This window comes from Peromyscus eremicus, chromosome 5, assembly GCF_949786415.1.
Source record: "Peromyscus eremicus chromosome 5, PerEre_H2_v1, whole genome shotgun sequence".
In the NCBI taxonomy this organism is placed as follows: Eukaryota; Metazoa; Chordata; class Mammalia; order Rodentia; family Cricetidae; genus Peromyscus; species Peromyscus eremicus.
In genome coordinates this window covers 117,990,395-117,999,473 of record NC_081420.1, presented here as the reverse complement: position 1 = coordinate 117,999,473, position 9,079 = coordinate 117,990,395, and positions in this window count along the sequence as shown.

The following is a 9,079-nucleotide window of genomic DNA, read 5'->3' as shown; positions in this document are numbered from 1 at the left end:
AAAGAGAGAAAGAAAGAAAGAAAGGAAGAAAGAAAGAACGAAGCCTGGGCAGGAGGTAAAGTGATAGCCTTGCAAGCCTGAGTCTCAGTTCCACAAGCCACGCCTACTAGAAAACCAGGTAGGCTGCCTGGAGACCTTCTCCTCTCTCTCTGCTCCCCCAGATGCAATGCCCCTGTCTTGTCTCTAGCACTAAAACATAATACCACCTGCAGCCTTCCCTCACCCCTGCCCACATCTCCTGTGGATCCCACAAACCATCCCCTACTAACCCCCACATACACTTGTCGCTATGTCCCAGACTCCAACTTCAGCAGACACCTCTTGCTAACCTCCCAGGCCAATAGCAGACAGAAGGCTGACCCGTGCCTCTCCTACTGCCCCTGAGCTCTAATCCCCCAGTCTCATCCCCAGCTCTGCTGTGCCCTCCCTTCCCTCTCTGACCCCATCCCCAATGGATCACAAAGATCTTCTCCTCCAACCTCTCTTCCCCCAACTCATCCCAGTATCCCAGCCTCCAACAGGAGCAGGCATTCCCTCTAAACACACCAGCTCAACAGGCTAGGAAAACAGGCAACCCACAGCCATCACACTCTCTGAAAATCCAGAGAGGAAACAGAAACCAAGGAACAAAACACCCACCCAACAAAGACAAATCCAGACCTATACTCATCCCAAACCCAGATGCCAGGATGGCAGCATAAAAACACCATCAATAACAGTCAGGACAATATGTCTCCACTAGAGCCCAGCTATCCCTGCACAGCAGGCCCTGGATATTCCAACACAGCTGAAGCACAAGAAAAAGACTTTAAAACCAACTATATGAAGATGATAGAGGCCCTTAAAACGGAAATGAATAAATCTCTTAAAGAAATGCATGAGACACAAACAGTGGAAGGAAACAGATAAAGTTGCTCAAGACCTGGAATTAGAAATAAAACCAATAAAGAAAACTCAAACTGAGGGAACAGTGAAAATGAAAGATTTAGGAATCTAGGCAGGAACTACAGAGGCAAGCCTCACCAACAGAATATAAGAGATGGAAGAGAGAATCTCAGACATTGAAGATACAGTAAAATAAGCAGATGTATCAGTCAAAGAAAAAGTTAAATTTAAAAAACTCCTGACACAAAACGTCCAGGAGACCTGGGACACTATGAAAAGTCTAAACCTAAGAATAACAGGTATAGAGGAACAAGAAAAATCCCAGATCAAAGGCCCAGAATATGTTTTCAACAAAATCATAGAAAAAAAATGTCCTAAATTAAAGAAGGACATGCCTACAAAGGTACAAGAAACACACAGAACACCAGGAAGATCGGACCAGAAGAGAAAGTCCCCTTGTTACACAACAATCAAAACACTAAACATACAAAACAAAGAAAGAATATTAAAAGCTACAAGGAAAAAAGACCAAACAACATATAAAGGCAGACCTACTAGAATTATACCTGATTTCTCAGTGAAGACTCTAAAAGCCAGAAAGGCCTGGACAGATATGACAGACATGCTGCAGACTATAAGAGACCACAGATGCCAGCCCAGACTACTATACCCGGCAAAATATTCAATCATCATTAATGGATAAAATAAGATATTCTGTAATAAAGTCAAATTTAAACAATATCTATCTACAAATCCAGGCCTACAGAAAGTACTAGAGGAAAAACTCTAACCTAAGGAGGTTAACTACATTAAGGAAAACACAAGAGTTAAGTAATCTCACACCAACAAAACCATAGAAGGAATGCACACACACACACACACCACCACCACCACCACCACAACAACAACAACAAAATGACAGGAATCAACAACCATTGCTCATTGACACAGACAGGATAGATGGAAAAATAGGGTCTGTCTTTTTGTTGTATCCAAGAAACATACCTCAAAATCTAGGATAGATATTACCTCAGGATAAAGGATTAGAAAGAAATGTTCTAAGCAAATGGACCTAAGAAGCAAGCTGGTGTAGCCATTTTAATATCTAGCAAAATATATCTCAAACTAAAACTAATCAAATGAGATCAGGAAGGATACTACATAGTTATCAAAGGAAAAATCCACCAAGATGACATTTCAGTTCTCAACATCTATGCCCCAAACACAAGGGCACTCAAGTTTGTAAAAAAAAAAAAAAAAAAAAAAAACCACTAATATAGCTTAAGTCGCACATTGACCCTCACACACTGATAGTGGGAGACTTTAATATCCCACTCTCACCATGGACAGGCCATCCAGACAAAAGCTAAACAGAGAAATATTGATCCTAAAAATCTTTATAAACCAATGGACCTAACAGATATTTACAGAACATTTTACCCAAACACAAAAGAATATACCTTCTACTCTGCACTTCATGGAACTTTCTCCAAAATTGACTACATGCCTGGACACAAAGCAAGAAAATTGAAATGACTCCATGTAGCCTATCAGACCACCACAGATTAATGCTGGATATCAACAATAGAAACAACAGAAAGCTTACAAACTCATTGAAACTGAACTCTCTACTGAATAAAAACTGGGTCAAACCAGAAAGAAAAAAGGCATTAAAGACTTTCTAGAACTGAACTAAGATAAGTGTACAACATACCCGAACTTACGAAATACAACAAAAGCAGTTCTGTAGTTTCTCCAGTTTCTCCAGTCCTGCCCGGCCCCACAGTCAGGACAAATCTCTCCCACTGGCATCCTGCAGCCACTTGGTCCCAAGTAAACACACAGAGGCTTATATTATTTACAAACTATATGGGCTATGGGTCAGGCTTCTTGTTATATAGCTCTTATAACTTAACTCAATCTATTTCTATTAATCTATTTGTTACCACATGGCCGTGGCATTACCAGTCTGCTGGCATCTTGTTGCTCCTTGGGTGGCGGGCTGGCATCTCTCCTGACTCCACTCTTCTTCCTCTCCTCTTCAGGTCTAATGTATTGCCTAACCTTATCCTGCCTGACCATAGGCCAATGCAGCTTCATTTATCAACCAATCAACTTATGGGATACAATGAAAGCAGTTCTAAGAGGCAAGTTAATAGCACTAAGTGCCTACATAAGAAAAAAAATTCGAGAGATCTCATACTAGCAATTTAACAGAACACCTGAAAACTCTAAAAAAAAAAAAAAATAAGTAAACACATCCAAGAGAACTAGACAGCAAGAAATAATCAAACTCAGGGCTGAGATCAATAAAATATAAATGAAGAGAACAGTACAAAGAACCAATGAAACAACAAGTTGGTTCTTTGAGAAAAATCAACAAGATAGATAAACCGTTATCCAAACTAACTAAAAGGCAGAGAAAGAATAGCCAAATTAACAAAATCAGAAACAAAAAGAAGGACATAACAACAGACACTGAGGAAATCCAGAGAATCATAAAGACATACTTTAAATCCTATAGTCCACAAAATTGGAAAATCTAAAAGAAATGGACAGTTTTCTTGGTAGATACCACTTACCAAATTTAAATCAAGATCAGATAACAATCCACAGACCCAGAGACGCTAGGTAATAAGGAGAATTCAAGTGGAGATACTTGGATCTCCTTGGGAAAGGAAAAATCAAAGAGATTTCCAGGATGGACTGGGGGTGGGGAGAACATGAGGGATCAGTTTGGAGGGGGGAAGTGCTGAAAGAGATGACTGGAAAGGGGGCATTTCAGGGTCAGGTGCAAAGGAAACTCCCAGGAATCTACAAGGATGACCCCAGCTAAGACTCCTAGTAATAGGGAATGCATAGCCCAAATTGACCATCTCCTGTGACCAGACAAGACCTCCAGTCGAAGGATTGGAACACCAACCCAGCCATGGTGGACTGGGGGCAGGTGGGGATGGAAACATGTGGGATCAGGTTGTTAACTCCAGCTATGAATCCTAGAAATGGTGGATACATAGCCTGAACTAGCCATCTTCTATGTATAGGGATTGGGACACCAACCCAGCCAAATAACCTTCAAACTACAGTCTTGCTTGCCTATGCGATGTGCTGGAGTAAGGGATGCACAGAGAATGTAGGAATGGCCATTTGACTGATCCAGCCTGAGACCATGCCATGAGAGTAAGCCCACCCCTGACACTGCCTGGAGTGCCAGTACCAAGGGCTGGACGGCCCAGAGACCTAGGATAGAACCAAACATGATTGGAGGAAAAAAATGTCAACTCAACAATGCCTAATGATATTATGTATACTCATAGATTGGTGGCTAGCCCAATTGTCATCAGAGAGGCTTCATCTAGCAACTGATGGTAACAGATGCAAACCCACACCCAAACATTAGACCAAACTCAGGGAATCCTTCTGAAGAGAGTGAGAAAGGATTGCATGAGCCAGAAGGGTCAAGGACACCACAAGAAAAACCACAATAGAATCAACTAATCTGGGCTCATAGGAGCTCAGAGTCTGAACCAACAACCAGGGAGCCTTCATGGGACTCACCTAAGCCCTCTACATATATGTGACAGTTCTATAGTGTGGTCTACTTGTGGGACTCCTAACAATGGGAGCAGGGGCTGTCCCTAATGCTTTAACTAACTTTTGGGAACCTATTCCTCATCTTGAATTGCCTTGCCCAGCCTTAATACAAGAGAGGTGCTTAGTCTTAGTGCAACTTGATAGGCCATGTTTTGTTGATACCATGGAAGGCCTGCCCCTTTCAGAACAGAAACTAAGGAGGAGAAGATTGGAAGAGGGAGGGGGTGAAGAGGAGGGAGGAAGATTTAAAATAAATAAATAAATTTAATTAATAATAAAAAAAATCAGATAAATAATTTAAATAGACCTATAACTCCTAGTGAAATAAAACTAGTCATTAAATGTCTCTCAACCAAAAAATTCCAGGGTCAGGTGGTTTTAAAGCAGAATTCTACCAGACTTTCAAAGAAGAGTAAGCACCAATACTCCTTAAATTATTCCACAAAATAGAAACTGAAGGAACAAAGAAAGAGAATTACAGATCAATTTTCTTTATGAACATAGATGCAAAAAAAACTCAATAAAATACTTGCAAGCCAATCTTGCAAATCTAAGAACTAAAATCTTGCAATCTAAGAACACATCAAAAAGATCATCTACCATGATCAAGTAAACTTCAACCCAGAGATACAGGGATGGTTCAATATATGATGTCAGAAAATGTAATCCACCATATAAACAAACTGAAAGAAAAAAACACATGATCATCTCATTGATCTCTTAGATGCAGAAAAGGCCTTTGACAAAACCCAACACCTTTCATGATAAAAGTCTGGGAGAGGTTAGTGATACAAGGGACATACCTAAACGTATTAAAGGCAATATGCAGCAAGCCAACAGCCAACACCAAATTAAATGGAGATAAATGCAAAGCAATTCTACTAAAATCAGGAACAAGACAAGGCTCCACTCTCTCCATATCTATTCAATATAGCACTTGAATTATTAGCTAGAGCAAAAAGAAAACTGAAGGACAATGAGAGGATACAAATTAGAAAGGAAGAAACAAAAGTATTATGATTTGCAGATGATATAGTATACATAAGTAATCCTAAAATTTCCACTAGGGAACTCTTACAGCTGTAGTTGGAGTTTTCCTGTGTCTACCTAGCTCCAGCTCAGGCCTGTGGCCACTCTGACCCAAGTAAACACACAGAGACTTATATTACTTATAAACTGTATGGCTGTGGCAGGCTTCTTGCTATCTAGTTCTTATATCTTAAATTAACCAATTTCTATTCATCTATAAGTTGCCATGTGCCTTGTGGCTTACCGGTACTTTACATCTTACTTCTCATGGTGGCAACTGGCAGCATCTCCTGACTCAGCCTTCCACTTCCCAGAATTCTCCTCTCTTCTTGTCCTGCCTATACTATACTTCCTGCCTGGCTACTGGCTAATCGGCATTTTATTTATCAATCAATCCAAGCAACACATTCACAGCATCCCCAGCATACAGCTGATAAACTCTTTTGGCAAAATGGCTGGATACAAGATTAAGTCACAAAACATCAGAAACCCTCTTATATACAAATGACAGGCTGGGGAAAAATCAGGGAAACAACATCTTTTACAATGGCCTCAAATATTTTAAATATCTTGGAGTAACTAAACAAATAAGTTGTAGAATAATATGTTAAGTTGTGTTACATTTGTTTATGTTGCATTTGTTTAACTCTGTGAAGCTGTGTTACTGTGCCTGTGTAAAACACCTGATGGTCTAATAAAGCACTGAACAGCCAGTAGCAAGGCAGGAGAAAGGATAGGCAGCCTGACAGGCAGAGAGGATATATAGAAGGAGAAATCTGGGAGAAGAGAGATCAAGGAAAGAAGTAGTCAGAGAAGGAGGAGAACTTCAGAGGCCAGATACCCAGCTACACAACTAGCAACAGAGTAAGAAAGAAAGATTTACAGAAGTAATAGAATGGGAAAAGCCCAGAGGCAAAGGTAGACAGGGTAATTTAAGTTAAAGAAAGCTGGCTAGCAACAAGCCAAGCTAAGGCTGGGCATTTGTAACTAAGAATAAGCCTCATATGTGTGATTTATTTGGGAGCTGGGTGCAGGCCCCCAAAAAAGAGAAAAGGCAACCAACAATAAGTGAAAGACTTGTATGATAAAACCTTCAAATCCTTGAAGAAAGAAATTGAAGATAACAGATGACAAGATCTCCCATGCTCATGGAACAGTAGGATTAACATTGTAAAAAACAGCCATCATACCAAAAGTAATCTACAGATTCAATGCAATCCCTGTCAAAATTGCAATACAATTATTCACAGACCTTGAAAGGATGATTCTCAATTTCATATGGAAAAACAAAAAAACAAGGCTAGCTAAAATAATCCTGAACAATAAAAGAATTACTGGAGGTCTCACCATTCCCCATTTCAAGTGTCCTACAAAGCTATAGTAAAAAAAAAAACCCACTGGGTATTGATGTAACAACAGATATGTTGATCAAGTAAATCAAATTGAAGACCCAGACATAAATCCATACACCTATGGACACCTGATTTTTGATAAAGAAAAAAAGGCTGCTTCTTTAACAGATGATGTTGGTATAACTGGATGTCTGCATATAGAAGAATGCAAACAGATTCATATCTATCACCCTGTATAAAACTCAGGACCAAGTGTATCAAAAACCTCAACATAAAGCCAGATACACTGAAGCTAACAGAAGACAAAGTGGGGAATGGCCTTGAACTTATTCGCACAGGAAACAACTTCCTGGACAGAACACAATTGGTGCAGGCACGAAGATCAACAATCAATAAATGGGGCCTCGTGAAACTGAAAAGCTTCTGTAAGCAAAGGATTCTAACAACAGGACAAAGAAGCAAACTACAGAATGGGAAAATATTTTTAATTAACTCCATATCTAAGAGAGGGCTAATTTCCAAAATATCTAAAGAATTCAAGAAACTAGATATCAAAAAAAAAAAAAACAAATAATCCAATTAAAATTAGGGTACAGATCTAAACAGAGATTCTCAATAGAGGAAGTTCAAAAGGAAGCACTTAAAGAAATGTTCAACATCCTTAGCCATCAGGGAAATACAAATCAAAACTACTTTGAGATTCCATCTTACACCTGTCAGAACAGCTAAGATCAGTAACACAAGTGAAAGCTCATGCTGGTGAGGATGTGGAGCAAGGGGAACACTCCTCCATTGCTGGTGGGAGTGTAAACTTGTACAGCCACTATGGAAATCAATATGGCAGTTTCTCAGAAAGATGGAAATCAGTCTATCTCAGGACCCAGCTATACCACTATAGTTGGGGGGTTTTTTGTTGGTTTTTGTTTGTTTGTTTGTTTGTTTGTTTGTTTGTTTTATTGTTTTTTTATCTTTGGGGTCCCACCACCAAGCTCCCAAATAAATACACAGAAACTCATTCTTACTTATGAATGACCATACTTAGCTTGGCTTGTTTCTAGCCAGCTTATCTAACTTGAATTATCCCATTTCTCTTTAACTACATTTTGCCTCTGGGCTTTTTACCTTTCTTTATTCTATGTATCTTTCTTTCCTTCTTACTCTGTGGCTGACTGTGTGGCTGTATGGCTGGCCCCTGGCATTCTCCTCTCCTTCTTTTCTCATTCCTTGCTCTTTTCTCAAGCCTAGATTTCTCCTCCTATTTATTCTTTCTGTCTGGCATCCCCACATATTTCTGTACTGCCTAGGTTTTGACCATTCAGCACTTTATTAGGCCATCCAGTGTTTTAGGCAGGCAAACTAACACTGCTTTACTGAGTTAAACAAATGCAACATAAAAGAATGCAATACACTTTTGCATCATTAAACAAATATTCCACAGCATGAACAAATGTAACACATCTTAAATTAATATTCCACAACATACCACTCTTGAGCATTTACCCAAAGAATACTCTACCCTACCACAAGGACACTAGCTTAATCATGTTCATTGCAGCTTTATTCATAATAGCCAGAAACTGGAAACAACCTAGATGTCTCTTAACAGAAGAATGGATAGAGAAAATGTGGTACATCTACACAATGAAGTATTACTCAGCAGTTAAAAAAAAATGACATCATGAAATTTATAGGTAAATGGACGGAACTAAAACAAAACAAACATCCTGAGTGAAATTATCCAGACCTAGAAAGATAAATATGGCATGTATTCACTTTTAAGGGGATATTAGCCATTATGTAATGATAACCAAGCTACAATCCATAATCCATAGACCCAGAGAGGCTAGATAAAGAGGAGGAATTTGGGGGGGGGGGACACAGGGATCTCCCTGGAAGGGGAAAATAGAATACATTTTATGAGCAAACTGGGAGTGGGTGGGGACAGAAGTATGGCAACAGGATCTGGGTATCAGATGAGGAAGTGATAGGGTGGGAGAGAGAGTTCAGGGAGAGATGAGCTAGAATTGGGGGACACTTAGGATGGTGTGGAAGTGTACAGTGGAAACTTCCTGGAATCTATGAAGGTGATCTTAACGAGGACTCCTAGTAATGGGGGATACGGAGTCCCACCTGGGCATCTCTTGTAGTCAGACCAAGTTTCCAGTGGCAAGAACAGGATGCATTCAATTGAGTTGTTGGCCAAAGAGGTCCCATGGAAA